Genomic DNA, 26,847 nt, shown 5'->3' on the forward strand with positions numbered 1-26,847 from the left:
TCTTGGTGTGTCCCCAACGTACCACTCAATCAATAAGACCTAAACAGAAGTGTGCTAGAAACGTTGGGGGGAAAAAAGCGCATTTCCTCATACAGGCACCACCCTTTCCTCTTCCTTCCAGTCTGCAATGTGGATGTGACTCGTGAGGAACAGCAGCCTATTTGTGACACAGGTTTAATGATACAAGTTGCAATGACATGTATAGCAAGAAGGATGGCAAGGAAAGAAAAATAGCCTGTCTCCTTGATGGCATATTGAGCTTCTGTGCCTGTGCCAATCTTGGACTCTCCACTAGCATATTCTTTATTAAGAGAAGCACATGTTTATGCCACTTGGATTACGTTATTTGCATCTGCATACATTATTAACAACCAATTTTATAAGCTTTTAAAAAGTATTATACTAGAGGCCTGGTGCATGAATTTGTGCATGGGTGGGGTCCCTGGCCTGGCCAGAGATCAGAGCCCATCGGGGCCGTCTCGCCCAGTCCAGATTGGTGCCTATTGGGGCTGGCAGGCTGCGGGGAGGGATCGCAGGGGGTTGACCGCCGTGGGAGGTTGGCTGTGGGAGTGCACTGACCACCAGGGGGCAGCTCCTGCATTGAGCATCTGCCCCCTGGTGGTCAGTGGGCATCATAGCGACTGGTCATACCAGTTACTTAGACTTTTATATATATACTAGAGGCCCGGTGCACAAAAATTTGTGCACTCGGAGGGGGGGCGGTCCCTCAGCCTGGCCTGTGCCCTCTTACAGTCTGGGACCCCACGGGAGATAATGACCTGCTGGCTTAGGCCTGCTCCCGGGTGGCAGAGGGCAGGCCCAATCCCTAGGTGCAGCCCCTGGTTGGGCTCAGAGCAGGGCCAATTGGGGAGTTGGGGCGCCACCCCCTGTCATGCATAGAGCAGGGCAGATTGGGAGGTTGCGATGCCACCCTCAGTCACGCTCAGGGTAGGGCCGATTGGGGGGTTGGGGCACCGTGCCCTGTCACACTCAAGGCAGGGTTGATGGGGAGGTTGCGGTGCCACCCCCTGTCACGCACAGAGCAGGGCCCATCAGGGGGTTAGGGAGCTCCCCCCTGTCATGCATAGAGCAGAGCAGATCAGGGGGTTGGGGCGCCGCCCTCTATCACCCACAGAGCAGGGCCGATCAGGGGGTTGGGGCGCCGCCACTGTCACACTCAGGGCAGGGCCGATGGGGAGGTTATGGCTCTACCCCGTCACACACACAGCAGGCGTGGGGGAGGGGGGGGAGGAGTTAGGGCGCCGCACCCTGTCACACACAGAGCAGGGCCCATCAGGGGGTTGGGGCGCCGCACCCTGTCACAGACAGAGCCGCAAGGCGATCAGGGGGTTGGGGAGCTCCCCCGTATCAGGCACAGAGCAGGGCTGATCAGGGGGTTGGGGCACCTTCCCCTGTCACGAACAGAGCAGGGTGGATAGGGAGGTTGTGGCCCTGGCCCCTGTCACACACAGAGCTGCAGGGCGATCAGGGGGTTTGGGCGCTGCCTCCTGTCACGCTGATCCTGGTGCCTGGAGGCCTCTCAGCTCCGCTGATCCCGGTGCTGGGAGGCATATTACCCTTTTACTATATAGGGTAGAGGCCTGGTGCACGGGTGGGGGCTGGCTGGTTTGCCCTGAAGGGTGTCCTGGATCAGGGTAGGGGTCCCCACTGGGGTGCCTGGCCAGTCTGGGTGAGGGGCTGAGGGCTGTTTTCAGGCTGGCGGGTGACTGAAGCTCCCAACCGCTCCTTTTTTTCTTTCTTTTTTTATTCTGGACCAGCTTTAGCCCGGAGGCTCCAGCTCTTAGGCCTCCCCTGCTAAAATGAGGTTTCTGGCCTTTGTTTACCTTCTGTATTTGAAACAATGTTGCGATCCTGCTGGCTGAAGCCCAGCGTCTAAAGCAGGTTTCTGGGGTTTTGTTTAGCTTCTATATTTGTAACATAGTTGCTTAGAGTTGCAGCTCAGAGGCCGGCAGCATCAGGCGGGGAACGTTGGAGTCCTCCATCACTGAAGCAAGCAAGCCTCATGTTCACTTCCAGCTGCCTGGCTGCCAGCCGCCATCTTGGCTGGCAGTTAATTTGCATATCACCCTGATTAGCCAATGGGAAGGGTAGCGGTCATATGCTAATTACCATGTTTCTCTTTTGTTAGATAGGACTAGAGGCCCGGTGCACAAAAATTTGTGCTCTCGGTCGGGCGGGGGGGGGGGGGTGTCCCTCAGCCCTGCCTGTGTCCTCTCACAGTCTGGGACCCCTCAGGGGATGACCACCTGCTGGCTTATTGCCTGCTCCCTGAGGGATTGGGCCTAAGATGGCAATCAGACATCCCTCTGGCAGCCCGGCAGCCCTCAGGGGATGTCCACTTGCCAGCGGGGAGCAGACCTAAGCTGCAGTCAGACATCCTTAGTGCTGCTGAGGAGGCAGGAGAGGCTCCCACCACCACTGCTGTACTGGCAGCCATCAGCCTGGCTTGTGGCTGAGCAGAGCTCCCCCATGTGGGAGCGCCCTGACCACCAGAGAGCAGCTACTGCATTAAGTGTCTGACCCCTGGTGGTCAGTGTGTGTCATAGTGACCAGTCATTCCCAGTCTTTCTGCTGTTAGGGTCAGTTTGCATATTACCCTTTTACTACATAGGATAGAGCAGGGGTGGGCAAACTTTTTGACTCGAGGGCCACAATGGGTTCTTAAACTGGACTCAGAAGAAGGAGCTGCGGCCATGTTTCCCGATGTTGCCATGTTAACACTGCTCCTGGTGAAGGAGCGGAGGGGAGAGCAAGAGAACCCTCTGCTCTTTCGGCTCCGCGGGCCGGATAGAACAGCCAAACAGGCCAGATCTGGCCCGCGGGCCGTAGTTTGCCCACGGCTGGGATAGAGGCCTGGTGCACTGGTGGGGGCCGGCTGGTTTGCCCTGAAGGGTGTCCTGGATCAGGGTGGGGGTCCCCACTGGGGTGCCTGGCCAGCCTGGGTGAGGGGCTGAGGGCTGTTTTCAGGCTGGCCGGCGACTGAAGCTCCCAGCCTCTCCTTTTATTCTTTTTCTTTTTTTATTCTGGGATTTATTTACCTTCTATAATTGAAACTTTGTTGCTGTCACTGGAGCTGAGAGCCGGCTCCAGCTCCGTGGCCACCACCGGCTGAAAGCAGGTATCTGGGGTTTGTTTAGCTTCTATAATTGAAACTTTGTTGCTTTCGGAGGTCAGAGCCGGGCCGCGGCAGGCGGGAACCTTGGCTTCCTCTATCATTGGAGCAAGCAAGCCTCCTGTTCGCTTCAGGTGTGTGGCTGCCAGACGCCATCTTGGTTGGTGGTTAATTTGCATATCACCCTGATTAGCCAATGGGAAGTGTAGTGAAGGAACGGTCAATTACCCTTTTTGTCTTTTATTTGATTAGACTAGAGGCCTGATGCATGAAATTTGTGCATGGGGAGGGGGTCCCTCAGCCCAGCCTGCACCCTCTCCAATCTGGGACCCCTCGGGGGATGTCCGACTGCTGGTATAGGCCTGCAGGTATCGGACCTAAACTGGCATTTGGGCATCCCTCTCACAATCTGGGACTGCTGGCTCCTAACTGCTTGCCTGCCTGCCTGCCTGATTGCCCCTAACCTCTCCCCTGCCAGCTTCATTGCCCCTAACTGCCTCTGTCTGCCGGCCTGATCACCCCCTAACTACTCCCCTGCTGGCTTGATTGCCTCCTAATTGCCCTCCCCTGCTGGCCTGACCACCCCTAACTGCCCTCCCCTGCGGGCCAGATCTCCCCTAACTGCCTCTGCCTCACCCCCCACCACTGTGGCTTTATCTGGAAGGATGTCTGGTATAATTAGCATATTGCCCTTTTATTGGTATAGACTAGTAGGTTTTTTAGAGAGAGATGGGGAGGGATAGTTAGAAACATTTATGAGAGAGGAACATTGATCAGCTGCCTCCTGCAGATTCCCTACTGGGGATCAAGACTGCAACCCAGGCTTGTGCCCTGGCTGGAAATGGAACCAGGGACCTCTTGGTTCATGGGTTAACACTCAACCACTGAGTCATCCTGGCCAGGCTGAAGAGTTTTTTTAGTAAAAAGTTGAGAACCAAGAGAGTTGAATTATGCAATAAAGTAAAAGGAATCTTGTACTTAAGGAGACTGCTGGGATTGAGAAGCAAATACAGAGCGATAGGAAGAGACTTAAGACATAATCAGTGAGCTCTGGTCAGTGTGGCTCAGTTGGTTGGGCATCATCCCATGCACCAAAATGTTGCAGGTTTGATTCCTGGTCAGAGCACATGCCTGGGTTGCAGGCTGGATCCCACCTAGGGGTGAGGCAACCCATCAATGTTTCCCTCTCTCTCTCTCCCTCCCTCCCTCTCTAAAAAATCGATAATAATAATAAAAGACATAATTAGTGAGAAATTCCCCAAGATTGCAGTGGCCAACATTTTTAGAAAAAGTAATATCTGACATTGAATTTAAAGTTATTTCCTCTAATATAAGTTGATTCTTATAACAATTTGTTACCTCTCATCCTAAAAATCCACTACATAGGACAGTTTTATGTTGATGAAATGAAATAATAGTGTCCAGTGTGGGGCAAGGTATTAAAATTCTTTGAGGATGCCAGCCACAGTGGAGAGAGCTGGCTTTGAACTTTCATAACATATTAGGTGTAAGTCATGACATTTTATTTGGTTACTAGAGGCCCAATGCATGAAATTCATGCATGGGTAGGGTCCCTAGGCCAGGCCAGCAATCAGGGCTGAACTGTGGGGTGACCGGCAGAGCGATCTGGGGGCCCCCACTGGCACCCGCCTTGGCTGGCCTGGGGCCTGTGGGCTGGGGACAGCTCCTGCATTGAGCATTTGCCCCCTGGTGGTCAGTGTGCATCATAGTGACCAGTTGTTCTGCTGATTGGCCAATTTGCATATTAGGCTTTTATTATATAGGATTAAAAGAAATGTCAACCCTGGAATGAAAGGCTGGAGAACCTGAAGATATTTTGCCTATTTGTTGAAAAGGAAGCATTAAGAGCCTGCAGGGTGCAGATGTTCTAATGTGTGGTACTTCTTTCACAGAAGAATAAATCCCTACAAGTTCTTTATCATTTAGATTGGAACTCAGAATTTTTGTTTCTATAAAAACAGTGTAACAAAAAGGGATAGGTTCTCAAGTCTGCTCACAAAAGCTTATGTAACCCAACATCAAGAGATTAAAATACTAACATAATGACTTGCTATTCTTTATGTTTCTAAATGCAAACTTGGTATTAAACTCAACAATTTAACGATACCATTTTATTTTATTTTTTATTTTTTTCACATTCTCTCTCACACACTCACACTCACACACACTCACTCTCACACACACACATATATACATGCACACACACACACACCAGCATGATACCATTTTATATTTTGTTCAGCTCATTTATCTGATGGAGGTCGGATAGCATTCCTTCAAGTAGCAACTAAGGAATCTGGACTTCTAGCATGTGATCCAATTATCTTAACATCTCTGCTCCTAAGTATTGCTGACAGGTTAGAAATCACAGGCTGATTATCTCATGGGAAACTTTAGGGATCAAGCCTGGGGGTGACACACATTATTTCTGCCCACATTTTACTAATCACATGGCCCCAGTTTCACTGCAAGGAAGGCTGTGAACAAGTCTTCCCATGTGTCCAGGAAGAGGAAAAAGGAATGTAGGCATCTTGCACCTCTTGTGCAGGGTTTTATGAAGATTAAATGAAATAACTGCACAGTCTAAGTTCTTGTAATGTTATGTCCTTTCCTTCCCTTGGACTAAGCCATGTACATACACACCTAGTGGTGGGTTCTGGTGCAAAGGGCTCTTAGTGAAAAGGTTTTGGTAAAGGAAATCAGATGCAAATTCTGGTGGAGCTCAGCAGAGGTCGTGGATAGAGAATAAGAACTATGAAGTTAGATGCTCCTGAATGGGTTCCTAGAAAGCTAGGAGTGGGGAAAGAGGTAATAGGATTTTGCCTAGGAGAAAGAGGAAGGCATGTGGGGCACAGGTGGAAGGAAGCAGCATCTAAGAAAACGTACAGACTACTTTCAGAAAATAGTGGAATGACTAGCATCTCAGTGACTGACTCCCCCAACTACTAACGCTGCCAGCATTAAGTGATGTCAAAGGTAAGTGAAAAAGCTACTGAAGAAGGGAGTCCATTCTCTACTAAAAAATACATAATGCTCTTAGTAGACTTAAAATATAACATTTTTTTAAAAGAAAGGATGTAAAGCAATTACTTTAAACTATTGGAGCCCAGTTTTTAGTTTCTTGAAAAATATTTACATTTAAATATAATTGAAGAATACAATATGTGAACGTGACTGGACCTAGGTTGGGGGAGAGGGACAGCCATCAAGAATATCTTGGTATTTTATACTTGAAATTTGCTGAGAGTAAATCTTAAATGTCATCAAACAACAACAAAAAAGTAACTATGTGAGGTGATAGTGTGTTAACTAACCTAATTGTAGTAATCATCATGTTGTATACCTTAAACTTACACAGTGTTATTTATAAATTATATAGCAATGAGGATGGAAAGCAATCATTTAAATATGACCTGTATTTAGATAAAGATTTTTGTTAATTTTTATGTCTGATTAAAGGTTGGGGTTAGGTATATCCTTTTTCTTAGGTTATCACTGTTAAAGTACTTGGGAGTAAAGCAACATGAGACCTGCAACTTGAAACTAATTAGAAGAAATATTTTAATATTGCTATTCGCCCTTTCTCTATAATAGGTCAACCAAATTCATGATTGACAATGACAGATTGAAACATATGTGTGCAATTGGCACCAGTGAGAGCTTTATATGTATCGCACATGTGTGAATCAATGTTTATTTTTCAATTGCCAGTGTGCATCATGTACCAGGCGGTCAGTCTATGGTTGTACGGTCAGGTCACTTAGCCTTTTATATAGATACTAGAGGCCCGTTGCATGAAGAGATTCGTGCAATAGGTCTTCCTTCCCCTGGTGGCCGGCACCGGTTTTCCTCCAGCACCCGGGACCCAGGCCTTTGGTCTGGCCGCAGTGAGGCTTGGCTTCTCCACTGCGGCCACAGCGAGGCTTTAGTCTTCAGTCTTCAGTCTTGACTCCGGCCCAGAACCTTCAGCCTTCAAACTGTGCCTACGTATGCAAATTAACCACCATCTTTGTTGGGTTAATTTGCATAGTTGCTCTGATTGGCTGGTGGGCATAGCAGAGTGACACCAATTTGCATGTTTCTCTTTTATTAGTGTAGATAGACACTTCCTGAAAGAAATCCAAATGGCTAGCTGATATATGAAAAGGCCTTCAATAGCATGAGTAATCAGGAATGCATGTTAAAAACACAATGTCATGGTACAACACACCCACCCGACTGTCAAAACCAAAAAGAACTGCCAATAACAAGTGTGGTTGGGGATGTGCAGCAATGGGATTCAGACATGGCTGGTGTGATTATAACACATTAGAAACAGCTTGGCATTATTTATTCAAGTTTATGATATGCACATCCACTTCCAGGTATATACTATACAGAAACTGATATAGGCATGATAGAATACATGGGAAGAATGTTCACAGCAGCAGGTATAGCAGTTCCTTCCAAACTAGAAACAATCCAGATATCTATCAACAATAGAATGGTTAAGTAAATCATGGCATATACTACAATGGAACACTGTAATATTCAGCAATTAAAATGAACAAATTAAAGCTATATGAACAACCTGAACAACATATGGATTAAAAACAATGTTGAGCTAAAGCGGTAAGTACCAGAATAATAGATTACATATTAGGGTTTTCCATTTCATAAAGTTCAAAAGAAAGGACAAAACCAAATGATATATTGTTTAGGGATGCATGTTTGTGATAAAACAATAGAGAAAAGCAAGGAAATACTTATCACAGAAGATAGAATAAGGGTTACCTCTGAAAAAGAGGGGATGAGTTGTGTTCAGGAAGGTCAACAGGGGGATTTTGGGGTGCTGGCAATGTTCCATTTCTTTATCTGGTTGGTCACATGAAGGTTTACTTTATAGTTACTCATTATACTGAGTAACTGCTTTATGCATTGTAATGTATATTTCACAATAAAAATTCTAAAAGAAACCAAATACTGTAAATGGTATTTGAAGAAAGAAATTTTGCCAATTTACTTAAGAAATCTTTAATAGTAAAACCACTGATGTGGGCTAATAAAACACTGATTAATTCCCCATAAGAGCTCACTTTCAAGTATAGGAGAAAAATACCCCGTTGTCATATTTTAACATAGAAAGCAAATCTCTATCAGAAACAAATTGATGGACCAGGAAAACAATTATTACCTAAAACTCCAAAGTTTTTTGAATTTTGAAAACTAGCTGTTTTGTCCTTTGGATTAATCAATAAAAATAAAAAAATAAAAGAACTAAAAAGTTGCAGACCAAGTTGGCTATGTATGAACTTCCTCTTTTCCAGTCGCCAGTTCCAGCTGTTTCCTCTGGTTATCATGCTGGGTGGTGAGGTGGGTGGATCTTTTCCAGTAAGTTTAGTGCAGCTGGTTCTTTTGATGTAGGTTGTAGGTGGTGGGTGGCGGAGGGCTCTCCGGGGTGCCATTCTGTCTTCAGCACTACGGTTCTAAGATCAGGCTGCTGAAAAAGTCCACCTGGTACACACTTTCCTTGAGGTGTACTTGACTAGGTTGCACCCTTTTTATTCAAAACCCACAGAACTGCCCTGGCCGGTGTGGCTCAGTTGGTTGGAGCATTGTCCAGTACACCGGAAGGTGGCAGGTTCAATTCTGGTCAGGGCACTTACCTAGGTGGGGGGTTCATAGATGGTGTTGGATCCGGGGTCAGGCTCAGGGCGTGTATGGGAGGCAACCAATCGATGCTTCTCTCTCTCTCTCTTCTCTCTAAAACCAATGGGAGAAAAATATTATAAAAACCTCTCAGAACTAAAATCTGAGGTGCCCAGCCTCACAAAATCCCCTAAATCTGTGCATCTTATTCCTTCAATTTCCATCAGGAAATCAGGAAGACAGGGAAAACCATAAAAGATTTGTTTTGTAGCCATGTGTTTTGATGGTCTGATTCTCTGTGAGTCTGATTTGGAAGAACAGAAACAACGCAGGTTATGAAAAGACAGTCAAATCCAGGGTAGTCTAAGCAGGACAGTCCCCCTGGCTCTTGGAATTTAGGCTCAAAGGCAGTTGGGCAGGTGCTACTTTGTTTCCTCTTGCTTCTGCAACACCCCTCCCGGTCCCATGACTTTTTCTGCACGATTTAATAACAACGAGCCTTGGGATTTATCCAGTTATACCTTGCTCTACTATTTGCATATGGTGGCAGCAGTAGTGGCAGAAACCCCAAGCTCCCCCAGCCTGCCGATAAAAACTTGCTCCTCATCCCCACCCCCCTACCCCCCCCCCCCCCCCCCCCAGGCAGAAAGACTTCTAATATCCAGTACTGCCCCTTCCAGAGGAGGTAGGGCTGCCAGGGCCCATCGACAGAACTGTGGAACCTGCTTCCTTTCATCCTTGCTGCTGCTTTTATCTCATTCTCACTCACACTGCTCACCAGGACAGGTTCATCCTGAGGATTCTGGTCTTTGCACTTTAACAATTTATTTTCCTAGAGAACTACACTTTCAACTTCATGAGTTTTTTTTTTTTTTTTACTTGAATTTACTTTCCAGAATAACATCTGCATGAAAAGCTGCACAACAGTAACAGTATTTACTTTAGAGAGTAAACAGCCTTTGAAACGCAGGCTTGAAACACAGGCCACCGTTTCTGGGTGACGGCCACGTACACCGATTCACAACCGAGGCCAGTGCTCCCGCGCTCCAAACCAGCAGCACGCGGGATCGCTAGGAGCGCGGCACCATCCAATGCTCCCCCCGGGAAACCGGCACAAATCCGTCCACGGTATCCGGGAGGACGACTCCCCTTTCACTAGAAAGACTCGGGCGGTGACTCGGTGCTCCAGCCGCACCCTTCTTTCCTTGGGGGTAGGGAGGAGGGGGGAGGGGGAAGAAGGGATGCATCACACCTCCCATCGTTACAATGCTGGGTAGTTAGCAAAGCGCCAGCACTCCGTCCACTCCCCTGAGCTCCGCGAGTGTTCGCGCCTTCGTTCGTTCGTTTCGTTCATTCGTTCATTCATTCATTCACTCACTACACATCTACTCGGGCCGACTCCGCGTTCTCGGGCGCTGGGGCGCGCCGCACACCGCGGAAGGGTGGGGCGCTCGCTCCCTGGAACAGGTGCAGCGCGCGGATCGGGCAGTGGGACAGCTCCTCCAAGGCCTGTTTGGGGCCCGAGGCCTCACCTTCAGGGGGTGCGCGCCCGAGCGTGGCCGCGCGGCCCGGGCCTCCCTCCTCCGGGCTCCCCAAGGAGCAGTCACCACCTGCCCCGAAGGAAACCACTAGAGAGCCAGCCCTCTGTGCCGCCCTCGGGTCGGGGTGAGATCGGGCTGCCGCTCGGGCTCCACTCGGCTCCTCCCCTTCCTCCCTTCAGTTCTGACGCGGCCGCAGAGGCGGCGGCGGCGGCGGAGGCAACGAGCCCAGCGGCCCTAGGCGCACCCACCCGCACCCCAGTCCCGACTTCCTCTTCCTTCCGAGCGTCATCCGAGCGCGCCCGCATCGCCGGGGCGGGGCGGCGCGGCGCGGCGCGGCGCGGCGGGGAAGGGGAACCCGGGCCGGCGGAGGAAGCCTCTCGCGGGGAGCGGAGGGAGGGGCGGAGAGCGGAGGGAGGGGCGGAGAGCGGTTGCTAGGCGACTGACGTCATCGGCGCGCGCCGCTCCCCTCCCGCCCCTCTCCCTGGAGTGAGGCGAGAGCCCCGCACAGAGCGAGCGAGACAGTGAGCTGGGCTCCGGGCGCCGCTGCCGCCGCGAGCGTGAGACCTGCGAGCATCGGAGACCCCGCCCCCGTGCGCTGGCTGCCGCCGCGACCTCCGCCCTCACCTGGGCCAGCGGGATCCGAGGCCACTGCTCCGCTCCCCTTTCACCTTCCCGGCCGGCAACCGCGGCTGCACACGCCGGCGGAGCCCGAGCCCGATCCGGACCCGGCGGCCGGGAGGCAGGACGGAGGCTACCTCGGGCCGGGGCCGGGGCCGGGCAGCAGCTCCCCGGTGAGAGGACGCCGAGGAGGGATCGGAGCTTCCGTCTAGTCCTGGGGCGCGGGCGAGGGACCCCCGAGGTGTAGGAAGGGGGTCCCAGCCGCAGCGACACATGCAGGAGCCGGGAGCGAGGGCGGCGCCGAGCGGAGCCGGCCGGGTCCCCCACCTCGCGGCCGCCGCGGCCACCCGCCCAGGGCCTTAGCATCCCGCCGCGGAGTGCATGATCCGGGGCCCCAGGTCCAGCCATCACCCCCGGCCGGGGGGCGGGGACCCCGATGTGAAGCGGCGGCCGGGGCGGCGGGCCGAGCAGAACCAGCGCCGCAGTCCTTCCCTTCCACCTGCCCTTCACCCCCTCGGGGGTCTCCTCCCCGCGCCAGTCGCCGGCCCCCCGGCTCCGCGGCAGGACTCCGGGGGGAGTTCGTAGAGCCCCCTCCCCCGCCCCAGCCCCGAGGGCGGCGGGGCCGGGGGCACCCGGGGGGCCGGCCGCTCTCCCTCCGCCCGGAGGAAAAACTTTCTAAACACACGCCATCCGGAGCCTCCCGAACCTGACTGTCCCCGGAGAAGTGGCCGCGGACCGGCGGGAGGCAGCCCGCAGAGACCCAGGAAGAGGAAAGGAAAAGAGACCAGCGGGGCCGCAGCCGCCTCCGCGCCCGCGGCGCGGAAGGGACCCGGGGGGCCGCCGGGCTGAGCGACACGAGCCCCGCTTCTCCGCGACGCGCGGGCGGGCGCCGCGGTCCCGAGGAGGAAGGGAGCCCGCCCGCCCACCGGCGCCACGCACGGCCCTGCTCCAAAGTGTGAGTGGCCCCGGGACAGGGACTGCGGGGTGGGGGGCGGGCCGGTGCCGGCGCGACCTCCGGGGGTTTGGCCGATGGTCGCCCGGCGTATTGGGGGTGCACGGGTGAGAAGGGGGTGCATTATGCCACCGGCAGGAGAAGGGGTCAGGTTCACCTTTCAGCTCCTGTCCATGCCACACGCAAGCTCCCAGGCGTCTCCTCGAGGAGTTCTGTCTGTCCCCAGAGGGGCACTTGCTCCTTTCTGGCCCGTAATTGACCAAAGGAAACCGAGGGCGCCGGGGCGAACGTGTATACAAAGGGCATCTCTGTAACACACCTTTTCCTGGTGCACCAGGTGCGAAGACCGGCGCTGCAGTTTCTGTTTCCGGGCAACTCTTATTTGGGTTCTCAAGGGGGCATCTCTTAACCCCGTGAGCCCCTGAAAGTAAAATACCCCCCCCCCCCCCCCCCCCCGCTTTTGCACTCTTCCTTGAAGAGATTTTTCATTTCAGTACCTGTCGTTACAGGAGTTTTTACCCTCTCATTTCCTGTGTATCAATTCCTGGGTCCAATTCCTGTGTATCAGGAGGACACTGTAGCAGATTTCAGTTACCCGGGAAATTGTGAGTTCTTATGAATCACAAGTTAATTGGGGGAGAGCATTCGGGACTTGAACCAGTTTTAAGAAGTTTTTATTCCTTACTCAAATGCTTTTTTGGGGGGTGGGGGGGGGGGTGAGTAGCATATGTTCTACCTGTCAGCACTCTTATTTGGCAGAGTGACTTTTGCTTATTTGAGTTTCTTTATTTTTCTATCTAATGAGAAACTTTTGATATTTAATATTTTGAAGGAGGATTTTTCCCCCCCTTCCATTATTTTAGTGGTGAAGTCTATAAAATCTTCGACTAGTATGTTAGGTATCTTCCCAGAGTTCCAAACTAAGGTGCAGGAAAGTAATTTATACAGACCTGAGGGCTTCAGCATGGGATAGAATTTTGTATAACAGAACATAGGGAGTACTACACGGAGAAGTGTGGTCCCTGCAGACAACTGTGTGTTCTTGCTCTCTCTGAAGCCACTGCTGAGAGAAGCTTTGTGGGAACGAATGTAAGTCTGAGGTTAACTATGATAACTTCTCCATTCAGGATCTGGATTAAATTTGATACTTTCTCAAACAATGTTTCCATCCTATACTTTTTGTCTTTTGAAGTAATGAGTTCTACAAGTTTATTAGCTCCTAAATTATGTAACAATTCATTCATTTATCCCAAACCTGTTTCTTTGATGCACCAGGACACATGCAGAGTTTGTGTTTTGAGAAATGCTGTTATAGGCTGGAGTTATTCTTTTTCTGGTTTTACAGATTTTGAGTGTTTCTCTTTACCATTATCTTTCCTGACCCTTTGTATGTCTTAGACTAATTTCTTCAATTCCTTTGATCATTTTGCTCTCTTTTGGAACTTCTCCACCTTTTTTTTATGTATGCCTTGTTCTTGTTATTTTTTATGAGGAACCTTAAATTCTATCTATTTTACTTTTATTATTTTATTTTTTTAAATCCTTATCTGAGGCTATTTTCCATTGATTTTTAGGGAGAGTGGAAGAGAGAGGGAAAGACAGAGACAAATATCGATGTGAGAGGAATACATTGGTTGCCTCCTGCACCAGTCCCGACCAGGGCCTGGGCCAAGAAGGAGCCTGCAACTGAGGTACATAACCTTGACCAGAATCCCTTCTGTCCCCTCTAGCCACTGAGCCAAACCGACTAGAGCTCTATCGATTTTAAATGAGTACTGACATGAGTAGTGGATATAATGTTAGATGTAAAATCAGAAACAAATGTCTCTGGTTCTGTTATCTTATTTTGTGACCTTGAGGAATTCACATATCTCGTGTTTTACAGAAGAAGAAAAGTATAATCTTTCATAGGGAGGAAGGGAGGACAAACCAACAAACTATAGTTTAAGTATAGATTGTACTTCATCAAAGTTGTTTACTTACCTTAAGACTTTTTATTGCTTGACTATGGTAATGTTTTGTTGCATATTTGGGTATCAAAGAAACAAAGTATTTGGGATCCCTACCTTTGAGATGCTTTTATTTATAGATGGCAAAGGCAATGAATCACAAATTGCACAAGACTGTAGGAAAGTGAGAATGGACCACTATTTATCTACTACCACTATATGTCAGTTACTGTGTTTGGTACCTCATAGATATAAATGTATTTGCACATTTTTCATTAGGGAAATGATAGTGTTGAACGATGGAGGACTAATTGGAATGTCCGAACCAAATCTGTGAAGATATTTTTTTGGGAAGAAAAGTGTTTCAGACTTTTGGAATTGGAGAGTGTGAGGGACAAATGTAATTAGAAACTTAGATTGATAGGAATACAGAGGGAAGTTGTTGAATAGGCTTAGGATCAATCTGTGTTTGTGTAAATACATGTTTACAGATCAAAGAAGCAACTGAGAACAATGTTCCTGAGATAGTTTTAGATGAGGAGAAACTGAATTTTAGGCCAAGAGGCATTATACCTTTTTCTAGGGAACCAACATTTTTACACTATGGTCACTGAAGAGCTATACAGATGGAGTGAAAAAGAAGGCTCTTCCAGTATTTTAGTATGGTGCTAATGAGCGATTTCTTGTAAGACATAATTCAGAAATAGGGCATGTATTTTTTTTTTTTTGACCTTAAATTTCAGGGTAAACAAACATTGGCTACTAATGCAAGCTCAAGACAATAAAATAATGAGTGATATGCTGAAAATGTAGAGCTGGGAGTCATTTTCAAAGTATTAAGGTTTCTCGAGAGTGCTGATGGAGAATGAAAAATGGGTATTTTTCCTTGGGGTGGAGGGGAGGAAAATCGTTACAGTTAGCAAAGATATAGTGAATGGATGAACTCTCCTTAAAATAAATGTTTTAAAAGTTGATAAGAGTTGAAGTTGAAAAGAAACACTCTCAATATGGCCAGTAGTTAATCTTAAAGCATATGATTCTGTATTTTTGAAATAGCTATGACAAACTTGTAGAGTATATAAGTCCCCTGAGGTTAAGTTCAAAGAATATATAGGATTTCACTGTTAAGGAACTTATACCTAAAAGGACAGATTTTTTTCACCGTATTCATGTTTTTACAGTTTGCCCAGCATTATTATCCTAAATTTGGCCTCTAACTTGACGAAGGGGCTAAAAATAGCTGGCAGAGAAGGCTGCTTCCCTTGCTTGAAGTTGTGTGTGTCTTTGTGTCCTGCACAATGGAGGGGATATCCCTGTGCTGGCACAGAAGTGCTGAAATTCTTTTTTGGAAAACCCTTTTATTAAAAAAGAAACACAAAACAACTTAGCACTTAAAAACATCCAGATATCTTTGAGGCATGAGAAACTGAAAGACTGTCCTTTTATTTTTTTTCTCCTTGTGAAACCTGCAGCTAGTGTGGCTAGCTTTTAGTGTTGACTAGAATAAGGATTAAGGCTCGTGAGGCAGGGAATACATATATCCCCACTTTTGCATTGCTGAGTTTGAATTTTCCACCTTCCTGGTAGCTTCTTTGGCCTCTTCTTAAGAGTGATCATTGCAATGGCAGAACTCTCTGGGGAAGAGATATTTAGACAAGAAGTTTAAATCTAGGGTGATTCTAGGATGAGGGTACAGGGACTGGAATGTATGCCACATGGATGTCTGCTCTCTTCACCCCTACTTTCCACAACATGTGTTTATGCAGATAAAACCGTGTTTTGATGAACGTAAAGGGCAACTGTACATGATTTACTAGTACAGACAGAGGGAAAGGTGGGACTCTGGTTGTAGGGAGTCATAACTTCATGTGCTGTGCTTTGGGATTGATATGGGAAGATTAAAGAGCCAGCCCAATTCATGTACTTTGGAGATGGTTCTGGGAAAAGTCTTACGTTTCCTCTGCTATCTCATTGTGTAGAGGAGGGGTTAACAATTTTTTCTTTGTAAAGGGTTAGTTAATATTTTAGATTTTATGGACCACATGGTCTCTGTCTTAGTAATTCAATTCTGCTCTTGTAGTATGAAAGCAGTCAACGACAATATGTAAGTGAATGAGTGGGGCTGTGTTCCAGTAAAACCGTATACATAAAAACAGGAGGTAGGTTGGATTGGGCATGTAGTTTATGGACCCCTGACGTAAGCATCTGCCAAGTCCACCAACAATACAGTATGAGCTTCATCCATTACGAATCTGATGTATAGTTATTTTAGGTGGTCTGTTTTCTAAATGAAATGTGCTCCTCAAGGGCTGTCTTAATATGATTCTGCATAAAGCATAGCGTCTATTGTACAAGATAGTGATGAAAACTATGGATTAAGGAGCAGTGGCAATGCCATCTGTAAAGGGATGCAGCAAAAAGTAGGGACTACTTGTGTTTCTTATCAACAGACTAGAGGTCCGGTGCATGAATTCATGCACCAGTGGGGTCTGCAGGGTCAGCCCGAAACTGGCTCTCAGACATCCCCCGAGGGGTCCTGGATTGCGAGAGGGTGCAGGCCAGGCCGAGGGACCCTACCGGTGCACAATTGGGGCCAGGGAGGGATGTGGGAGGTTGGCCAGCTAGGGATGGACTGTGGGAGGGCTCCAGGGCATGTTCTGCCTGTCTCGCTCATTCCCTATCGGCCAGACCCCAGCAGCAAGCTAACCTACTGGTCGGAGCATCTGCCCCCTGGTGGTCAGTGCACATCATAGTGAGCGGTTGAGTGGCCTTAGCATATCATTAGCATATTACGCTTTGATTGGTTGAATGGATGACTGGACGACCGGACACTTAGCATATTAGGCTTTTAATATATAGGATACCATAATTGGCATATAGTGATATACTGGCTGTGTATCCAGGCCAAAAGTTGAAGGGACTTATGGATATAATTTTGAAAGGTTGTGAAAATAAATTATGAAGCATTTACTTTAGATATAAAATTAGAAGTGTTTATGGTTGGCTTGAATCAGATGAATGAATTGGATTATAAGAACATTAAGGTGAGAGTCTTGTCTCTTAAAGTCTTAATCTCTTGTAGTGACCAATTCAGTGTGTACAATTATTGGCTCCCACAATTTTTGTTTGTTAATTCCAAGTAGTATATCTTAACAAATCATTTAAATCATGTAAAAGTATACTTAAAAAACCTTTGCTGTATCCTTAAGAGTAAATGTGTCCCATGGGTTGACTTCTAAGGTTAGTCTGTCTCAAATGTGTTGTTTAGAAAGGACAAGTCATTCTGTGTAATTTTACATTGTAGCTAATATGAAAGCATTTGTTTCACACGTCAACAAATACTTGCATTGGATGATGGTATATTTTGTTCTGATTTCATAAATCTTATTCATCTCAGGATTCTCCTGTTTATGGCAGAGAAGGGTGTTACTCTGGCAGTAGTGATCAGTTTTTAGTTAGTTTCAAACCTGCTTTTACTTTATGTGCACATGTAATTGGTATTTCAGTTCCTCTTCCTTAAAGGAGTTTATATAATCTGAAAATTTTAGTATACCTTTTAGAGGGTCACTGTAAAGTTGCTTTTCTATTTATTAGGAGAGGAGTCTTTTCTTATTCTTTAAAAAAAATCTTCAATTAAATTTTTGCCTTTTCAAGTAATTTTTATCATTTTCTCAAGCTTAAGGATGGGTGCAATTTAAGAGATGCCAGGTTTTCATCTCATATCTGTAAATATTCTGAATAGAAATATTCTATATTGTGACACTTGCTGTGGACAAGGGAAAAGAGTGGTGTATTACTATTTTTAAGTGTAGCTGAATTGTCATTGCAAACAGATGACTAAAGGTACTTTCAAACTATGAACTCGTGCTGTTAAACCTTTTTTGCACTGTATTTCAAAATTTTGAGTAACACTTGATTTCTCTAAAACAGCAAGCTAATACAAGCAAGTATGAGAGCCTACATTTGTGTTGTAGCTGCAATGCAGGAAGCGGAAAGATAATAAACAAGAATGCACAAGAGGCCTTATTGCTTGAGTATCTTATCTTTTTTTTCTTTTTCCCCATCATCTAAGGGACAGCTTGTGGATCAGTCAAGTATTGTGCTTTTCTGTTGCTATGCTGTGTCTCTTCTGCCCTTTCTTTCCAGCTGAAAGATAGCTATTGGAAAACCTGGGTGGATTTCGGAAGGAGGTAGCATGTTTTGAGTGTGCCTCTGTGTGCATGTACCTGGTGTATTGTGCCACATGTTCCTTTCTGCATGATTGCTTTGGAATTTAGGAAATATTAAAACATAGCACAAAATATTTTTAATGTTACTTAGCCTTTCCTCTGAGAGGCTCACCATTGGATTCAAGATACTGTTTTCTTTTGGTTTATTCATCACACAGCATCTTGAATGAACCCATCAATATACAGACAGTCTCTGACTTACGATGGTTTGTCTTAGACTTTTCAACTTTATGGTGCTGTGAAAACGATATATATTCAATAGTGGTCAGTTTTCGAATTTTGAATTTTGATATATTTCCAGGCTAGCAATAAGTTGGGTATGATATTCTCTTATGGTGCTGGACAGCAGCAGCAAGATGATTTTGCCACACTGTAGGCTAATGTAAGTGCTCTGAGCATGTTTAAGGTAGTCTAGGCCAGTGATGGCGAACCTTTTGAGCTCGGCGTGTCAGCATTTTGAAAAACGCTAACTTAACTCTGGTGCCGTGTCACATATATAAATTTTTTGATATTTGCAACCATAGTAAAACAAAGATTTATATTTTTGATATTTATTTTATATATTTAAATGCCATTTAACAAAGAAAAATCAACCAAAAAAATGAGTTCGCATGTCACCTCTGACATATGTGTCATAGGTTCGCCATCACTGTCTAGGCTAAGCTACAATGTTTGGTAGGTTAGGTGTAGTAAATGAGTTTTCGACTTATGATGGGTTTATTGGGACATAACCCCATCATTAGTCAAGGAGCATCTGTATGTTAATGCCAAATGTCAAATCTGATGGCAAATTGCTGGTTTGATTTTGGAAGAATGTATTTTATCTTAGACTTTTAGGATGGTATGTTTTTTAGGGCAGTGTAAGGGGCAATAAATAATAGGCCTTTGCATGACATTCTCTAGATCTAAAAGAAGTTGCTTCACTAATAATAATAATTTATAACTATCTAATGGTTTAAAATGTTGTGCATACCTGGGAACCAGCAACATGCTGCTAGTTCATTTCTCATTTGCCTAATAAAATATAGTCATACTACGAAGGCAGAAGACTCATTTGTTAGGCAGTTCATTTCTTAGCTTCATGGTTTTGGACAAGCTATTTATCTTAATATTAGCTTTATCACCTGTTGATGGGGGGAAACCATGTCCTTCACAAAGTTGTTAGGATTAAATGAGATGGGATAAAACATATGCAAAGCTCTCATTAGTAGTCCAGTGCCTGGCATATAGCAATGTGACTGATCACTGTTAACTTGTTAAGTAAAAGATCTTTGAAGTGTGACATAGACAGAAGGCTAAAGTCAGGTTTTATGTTGCCCAACATTTAAATTCAGCCCTTGAGTTTGACAAAATAATACTGAAGTAATTCTGCAGTGTGTTCAAACACATCTGAATCAGTGTATGTATGATTCATTAACATTAATTAAAAAAAAAGACTAGAGAAATGGCAGAACCACTGATTTGAACACAACAGGAATTAGAATTCATTTCCAAAGACCTCGATAGTGTTTAGATAAGACAAGACTTTTAAAAATAAATGTTGATTATCTCTGAAAGTGGCTATTGTTTAAATTGTCAATTTAGAAATGTCAGTTATCTAGTCTCTTAACTGTCCATCTCCTTAACTGTTGGGAATAAAAAGCTTTAAAGAAATTATGGAGAAGTTTAATAGGTTTTATCTGTATTATTACATCTCATTTCAAATTAAGATCGAAGGAATTTTATTTAGGTAATTCTATTTTAATTAAATTTTAGTTTTCCCCCTTTCCGAAAATGATTAGAGAGATAGTGTTAGCAGTGTTATTGTTTGATATTCCCCTTTCATCCATAGTATTTATTAAATAGAAGATTAGTTTCAGAAATAACATTTCTTCAAGGTTGGTGTAAACAGTGTCCTATTGGTCAATGAAAGAAATAAATGCTTCTGGGTCGTTTTTGTATTTGGAAAGTATTCTATTTTGAGAACCATTTGGCTATGCCTTCATAGTCTGTTTATTTAATAGAACTGTATATTTAAGATATGTGTATGAAAACAATCCAAAGGCAGAAAGGCAAGATTGAGATATATTTCTTAGCACTGATTTTCTTGCCAGCTCTTGTCCTCATTCTCTAACTTCTTCTTTTAAGGCAAGTTTGCTTTAGATTTTGGTGTAAATACAGAAATTAGATTGGTTTAAATACTAGTGGGTCTCTGGTTAAGTGGTTAATTTAATAAACATTCTATTTTTTTAAAAATTAGTATTTTAAGTATTTTTCTTTGTTGGTAGTGATTGGAGTTATGCTTCTTTCCATTTTAGAGATTTTTAAAAAAGCATTTTATAACGAATAGTTTACTGGATAGATGGGAGAAGAGCATAGTTTCTCTAGTGAGTTCAATTTCTTCCGCTTATTTGGTATGTAGGCAATAATACCAGAAGGTTCGATAAGTATGTGGGTCATTAGTTTTCTTTTGCATGATTGGTGGTTCTAAATTGACTACTGTGAATTTGGTAATAGAAACTTTGGAATGCTGCTATAATGAATGGGGAACCATTTTTCTATTGAGTATTACACAAGTAGAATTTTTTCATTAGAAAAATATTCAAATTTTAACTTACTAGATTAGAAATTTAGAGCAGGAAACACAACATTTTTGATTTTTTGTATGGGCCATTTAGTAGGAGAGATAGGTGGACAGAGGAGGGGAGAGACACACAGCAAAGGAGGGAGGGAAGAGGCAAACACAAAGGAGAGTGGTTCAGGAAGTTTTGAGGTCAGTCTTACTTAGTCAGAGGTCACACCCTGTTATTGCTTTGGGTTGTGGATGTGGGGTGTTACCACTTGTTATCTACCACCCTTTGAAATGTTGATTAAATGATGGGCTTTAGTTCTTAGCTTTTCAACATCTGGATTCTTTAAACCAATTTTAATCTGTATGGGATAGTCAGTGTGTGGGAAAATTTCCACAGTACCTGCTAGGAGAAGGGACCCACAAAGGGTTTTTAACTACATTGGAGTTTCTTGTCTCCTTATTGGTCATATTTCTCAAGCTTTGCCTAAGAGAGATGTTTGTAATTCGATATATGTGAGATAGTTGTTGAGAGGAAAGCTTTGGGGTTGATAGACCCAGGTTCCATCTGTGCTGCTTTGCGAGGTTGGTCAAGTTGTTTATTCTATGTGTGTTTCCTGTAAAACTGGGATGATAAGAATAGTTAGTACCTACCTTTCTCATAGGGTAGTTAAGAGGATAGAGTTAGATAATGCATCACAGAGGCTAGCTGAGAATTAGTGCTTAATAAGTGTTAGCTGTTACAATATTAAATTATTGTTATTTCCATTAGGTTGCTGGCTTTTTAAAATGCTGAGGGCATTTGTGGTCTTTGCTTCTGAATATATCACTAGAATACTATTGCCTTTATTCAGCAGCACCGGCACCCTAAAATCATAGAACCAGTTTCTTTGTCTCCATCTACAGCTTAACCTTAATTTTAAGGCAGCCTTATTCTCCTCATCATTTCCTTGACTTACTACTTAAATCACAAAACTTTCCTTTCAGCCCCCAGACCTCTATTTTACATAGTTTGCAGAAGTGTAGCTTATCCCCAGCTTATCACCTTTTGCTCATCCATGGCATTTCTTAAGAGAGGGGATACTAGAAACCTCTTTTAAGAAGTATTCCCTGACTAACTGTATACTTTCCCATCACCTGTTTTCTATTTTGCATGTCCTGTGTATTATTAAATGAAGTACTTACCTTGCTTATTCTGTTGTTGTTTTTTAAATCTTTATTTATTTATTTTGGTCTCTTCAATGAAATTGTAAGCCCTTTTAGGTCAGGGACCACTTTTCTATTCTAAGCCTTATCTTTCTCACTTGAAAAAAAAGATAATACCTTCCTCACAGGGATGTTGTAAGATTTCAGAGAGATGATGTGTGAAAAAGGTCCTGAGCCAAATCCTTAATAAATGGTAGTTTCCTTTTCTTTGAACCACTCTAGTTCTTAAAGTTGGTACTGGGCTTACAGTCAGTACTTAAAAAATACTTGTTAATTTATTCTGAATTGAGTTTGGGAGCCTTTTAACTTCCATTTGTGTGAATAATTTTAGTTTTTATTTTCTAGATAAGATTCAAAATGCTACTTTACAATTATCAGATGGTAAAGGCTGAAGCATTAATAAGAGATGGCATAATAGTGATTAGAGCAGGGACCCAAGCCACCATTGTGTGGGTTCAAATACAGACCGTCGCTCTTATTGGTTGTGTGACTTTTGGCAAGTTGTTTATCTCTTTTGGCCTCACTTTCTTAGTTTGTAAGATGGGGAGAACAGCTACCTATGGATACTTTGTTGTTAGGTTAAGTGAAATAATAAGTAAGCATAGGACAGTGACTGTCACTTAATGGCTCCAGGGAACATTTGGCGATATCCAGAGGGAGATGTTTTTGAGGATCACAACTTGGAGGAGGTGTGTTTGTGGGGGATTGCTACTAGTATCTAGGGGCAGAGGCTAGGTCAAAGTGATGTACAGGACAGCACCCCGCAAGAAAGGATTATCTGGTTCCAAATGTCAATAGTATCAGGGTCTGGAAACTCTGCTCTCAGTTGCTTATTTGAATATTTTCATTGTGTAAGGACTTTGGCAGTTAAATTCTGTATTATTGATAAAAATAAGTCATAGACATGGAATAGGCCTCAGTTAATATTAATTCTAAAGGACACATAAAGGGAGATTAATTGCTTTCATGATTTTTATAAAAAGTTATACCAGTTATTCCAAACGTAATTTAAGAGTGCTTATATTTACTTAGAAACTAGGAAAGGTTTCCAGGTGCATTTTCTTGGATTTTTTTTTTTTTTTACGGTGGCAAACTGTTCATGTAAAAGTATATCAAGGGTAGGGGGCTCAAGAGATATGAGTGCCATAGGGTAGATATTCGTAAAGTCAAATACAGTGGGGCCTTGACTTACGAGTGTCCCGACTAACGAGGTTTTCGAGATACGAGCCGTCTCTCGGCCGATTTTTTGCTTTGAGTTGCAAGCTAAAATTCGGGTTACGAGCCAGCTTCAGATACCCCACCGCTAGTTGGTGCAGCAAATACCACAGTGAACGCCACAACATCTGCCCAGCGTCACGTGTCTCACTCGTTCACTTCTTGATTTGACATACGAGTAATTTGAGTTACGAGCTCCGTCATGGAACGAATTAAACTCGTAAGTCAATGCCCCACTGTATACCCTAATGGAAAAAAACAAGTATCAAGGTTGATGGAATGATCTATTGAGAGAAAGCTTAGATCGTGTCTTATTTCCTTCACGCCCTTTATATTTTATCACTCACTGAGTTGAATGCTGTTTAACTTAGGCCTTTCCACCCCACCCCTCTTTTCTCTCTGTTTAAAATGGAACTCTTCCCAGTTCCTGTCCATTTTAGGAGCTTCTAAATTGATTTTGTTGCTTCTATCCCTTGCACTAGTATTCCTATCTGAATTGACACTTAAGGGAGAGCCTTTCTAGTCCAGGATTCTGTCTACCATTCAAACCTCCCTGCACTATCCCTTTATTGACAGGAGAAAATTAAATGCTATTAGTTGTATATTATCTTTGGGAGAACTGGGAAAATAGTCAATCACATTATTTTCTTTTTTAAAAACTTGTCTTTATTATTGAAAGTATTACAGATGTTCTTCCCACCCCCCACCCCACATTGACTCCCCCTTACTTCCCCTCCCCAGGTCTTCATAATCACATTATTTTCTGTATTGTTTAGTTCAGATGCCTTCACTTGTATCTAAACATTGTATATCCATTTATATACAGCATGTATATATTTTAATGTATATTTGTGTGTATTCATATATACACATTCATGTATAATTTGTCTCTGTATCTCGTTATTTCCTCTGCCTGGAGTATTTTTTTTTCCTTTCATTTTTGAAATATTTATTTTTAAAGACCCTACTTAAATACCACCTCCTTTGGGAAGACTGTCCTGATTTATATAAGTGGAGTAAGTTGTATTTTCTTTTGGTTACCCATAGTATCTATGTGGCTTTTATAGAACTTAGTATAATTATTTGTATTTTTCTCTTCTACTGATCTGTTGTTTCTTCAAAGACATGAGTTATGTCTTATTTATCTTTTCAGTTAATATCTCCACCCTCCAAGTGCCTAACATTTCCTGCTACATAGTAGACATACAGTATGTTAAAAAATTAAAGGAAGAGAAAAACTAACTGGGAAGGTTTTTTAAAAGGCTCTATAAGAGGAGGATATTATCTTTTTTTTTTAAAAAATTGATTTTTAAAGAGAGAGAGGGGGAGAGAGAGAAACGTCGATTTATTGTTCCACTTATTTATACATTGATTGGTATGAGCTCTGATAAGAAATGGAACCCATAGCCTTGGGAGTATTGGGGCAACACTCTAACCAACTGAGCTACCCAGCCAGGGTGAGGAGGATATTATCTTGTCACTTTTGTTTCCAAGTGCTTAGTGTACTCTCTGTCCATTGGTGTTCAACAATTATTTATTGAATGAATTGGAAGCCAGCCCCAATAGTTGAAAGAGAATCCATGTGAACTTTTTTCTTCTGCATTCCTAGAAAGCATATCCTAGAAGTAAAACAGTCTAGATATTTGGTACACCTGATGCATTAGGTAAACCTTTTTCTTGATTCAGTAATGAGACTTTTGATCCAACAAGTACTTTTTATGAAAATGCTTCTGGTTGATTTCTTTTTCACCTATGGGCCCATTGTAGTATTGGGCTTGTTGAAAGATGAATGTTTAGTATTAGTCTTACATCTTGGATGAGTTATCAGTAAGTAAAATTGTGTACATTTGGGTCCAAATAAAGTGAGTATATGTTTACTCTCAAGTATGGATAATAACTGATGCTATTGAAGCATGGGAGAGAGAGGGGGCAATTGGAGGCCAGGAAGGTGCCTACTAGGAAAAGTCTTTTTTTCTTTTGATGATGATTGATTTTTACCTGCCCCAGTTATTATTTTTTTTTAATTTTGAAAAGAATCCTTACCTGAGGACATGCATTGATTTGAGACACACACACACACACACACACACACACACACACACAGAGAGAGAGAGAGAGAGAGAGAGAGAGAAAGAGAGAGAGAGAGAGAGAGAGAGAGAGAGAGAGAGAGAATGAATCATTTGCTTTCCTTACATGCTCCAACTGGAAATTGAACCTGCAACCTAAAGTATGTGCCCAGACCAGGAATCAAAACCATAACCTTTCACTGTACAGAAAGATGCTCCACCAACTTAGCCACACTGTCCAGGGTTCCCCCAGTTATTTATAAAGAACCAGAGGTCCTGCGCACGAAACTCGTGCACAGGTAGGGTCCTTAGGTCTAGCTGGTGATCAGGGCTGATTGGGGCCTTCTGGCTGCCAGCGGGGGCCTTCCTTCCCCAGCTGCCAGCTGCTGGCCAGGGCCTTCCTACATTCTGCACCGTCCCCTGGTGGTCAGCACATGTCATAGCAAGCAATTGAACTCCTGGTGTCCCGTTCAAACTCCCAAGGGAACACTTTGCATATTAACCTTTTATATATATACTAGAGGCCCGGTGCACAAAAATTTGTGCACTCGGGGGAAGGAGGGGTCCCTCAGACCGGCCTGTGCCCTCTTGCAGTCTGGGACCCCTCGGGAGATCACGACCTGATGGCTTAGGCCTGCTCCCGGGTGGCAGAGGGCAGGCCCAATCCCTAGGTGCAGCCCCTGGTCGGGCTCAGAGCAGGGCTGATTGGGGAATTGGAGCGCCGCCCCCTGTCATGCACAGAGCAGGGCAGATTGGGAGGTTGCGATGCCACCCTCAGTCACGCTCAGGGTAGGGCCGATTGGGGGGTTGGGGCACCGCCCCGTCACACTCAAGGCAGAGTCCTTGGGGAGGTTGCGGTGCCACCACCTGTCACGCACAGAGCAGGGCCCATCAGGGGGGTTGGGGCTCCATACCCTGTCATGCACAGAGCAGGGTCAATCAGGGGGTTGGGGAGCTCCCCCCTGTCATGCACAGAGCAGAGCCGATCAGGGGGTTGAGGAGCTCCCCCCTGTCACTCACAGAGTAGGGCCCATAGGGGAGTTGGGGCACCGCCCCCTGTCACACTCAGGGCAGGGCGGATCAGGGGGTTGGGGCTCCGCCCTCTATCACCCACAGAGCAGGGCCGATCAGGGGTTTGGGGCGCCGCCACTGTCACACTCAGGGCAGGGCAGATGGGGAGGTTATGACTCTACCCCATCACACACAGAGCAGGGCCCGTAGGGGGAGGGGGGGTGTTGGGGCGCTGCCCTCTATCATCCACAGAGCAGGACCGATCAGGTGGTTGGGGCGCCGCCACTGTCACACTCAGGGCAGGGCCAACGGGGAGGTTATGATTCTACCCCATCACACACAGAGCAGGGCCCGTGGGGGTGGGGGGGTTGGGGCGCCGCCCTCTAACACCCACAGAGCAGGGCCGATAGGTGGTTGGGGCGCCGCCACTCTCATACTCAGGGCAGGGCCAATGGGGAGGTTATGGCTCTACCCCGTCACACACAGAGCAGGGCCCGTGGGGGGCGGGGGGGTTGGGGCCCCACCCCCTGTCACACACAGAGCTGCAGGGTGATCAGAGGGTTTGGGCGCTGCCCCCTGTCACGCTGATCCCGGTGCCAGGAGGCCTTGCGGCTCCGCTGATCCCGGTGCTGAGACGCATATTACCCTTTTACTATATAGAATAGAGACCTGGTGCATGGATGGGGCTGGCTGGTTTGTCCTGAAGGGTGTCCTGGATCAGGGTGGGGGT

At 45.3% G+C, this 26,847-nt stretch overlaps 1 protein-coding gene and 1 long non-coding RNA gene across 9 annotated transcripts in view; one reads left to right on the forward strand and one right to left on the reverse strand.

The window, feature by feature from the left end:
* Positions 1-7,467: 7,467 nt before the first annotated feature.
* On the reverse strand, positions 7,468-10,598 carry LOC132235463 (uncharacterized). Of its 3 annotated transcripts, none has more exons than XR_009453022.1 (2): positions 10,315-10,598; positions 7,468-9,086 (listed from the first exon to the last, which is right to left on the reverse strand). It is a non-coding gene; the product is annotated as an uncharacterized LOC132235463 (long non-coding RNA). The 3 variants fall into 3 exon arrangements; XR_009453021.1 differs by having other exon boundaries at positions 10,161-10,598; XR_009453020.1 differs by having other exon boundaries at positions 10,035-10,598.
* Positions 10,599-10,723: 125 nt separating this feature from the next.
* Positions 10,724-26,847, forward strand: part of FBXW7 (F-box and WD repeat domain containing 7) — a 192,012-nt gene continuing 175,888 nt past the window's right edge. For all 6 annotated transcript variants that reach the window (XM_059697835.1, XM_059697839.1, XM_059697837.1 and 3 more), the window contains exon 1: positions 10,724-11,896. The gene's annotated coding sequence lies outside the window, so the exon portion shown is untranslated. The remainder of the gene's footprint in view (positions 11,897-26,847) is intronic.

The sequence above is a fragment of the Myotis daubentonii genome, chromosome 5 (genome assembly GCF_963259705.1).
Source record: "Myotis daubentonii chromosome 5, mMyoDau2.1, whole genome shotgun sequence".
Lineage (NCBI taxonomy): Eukaryota > Metazoa > Chordata > Mammalia > Chiroptera > Vespertilionidae > Myotis > Myotis daubentonii.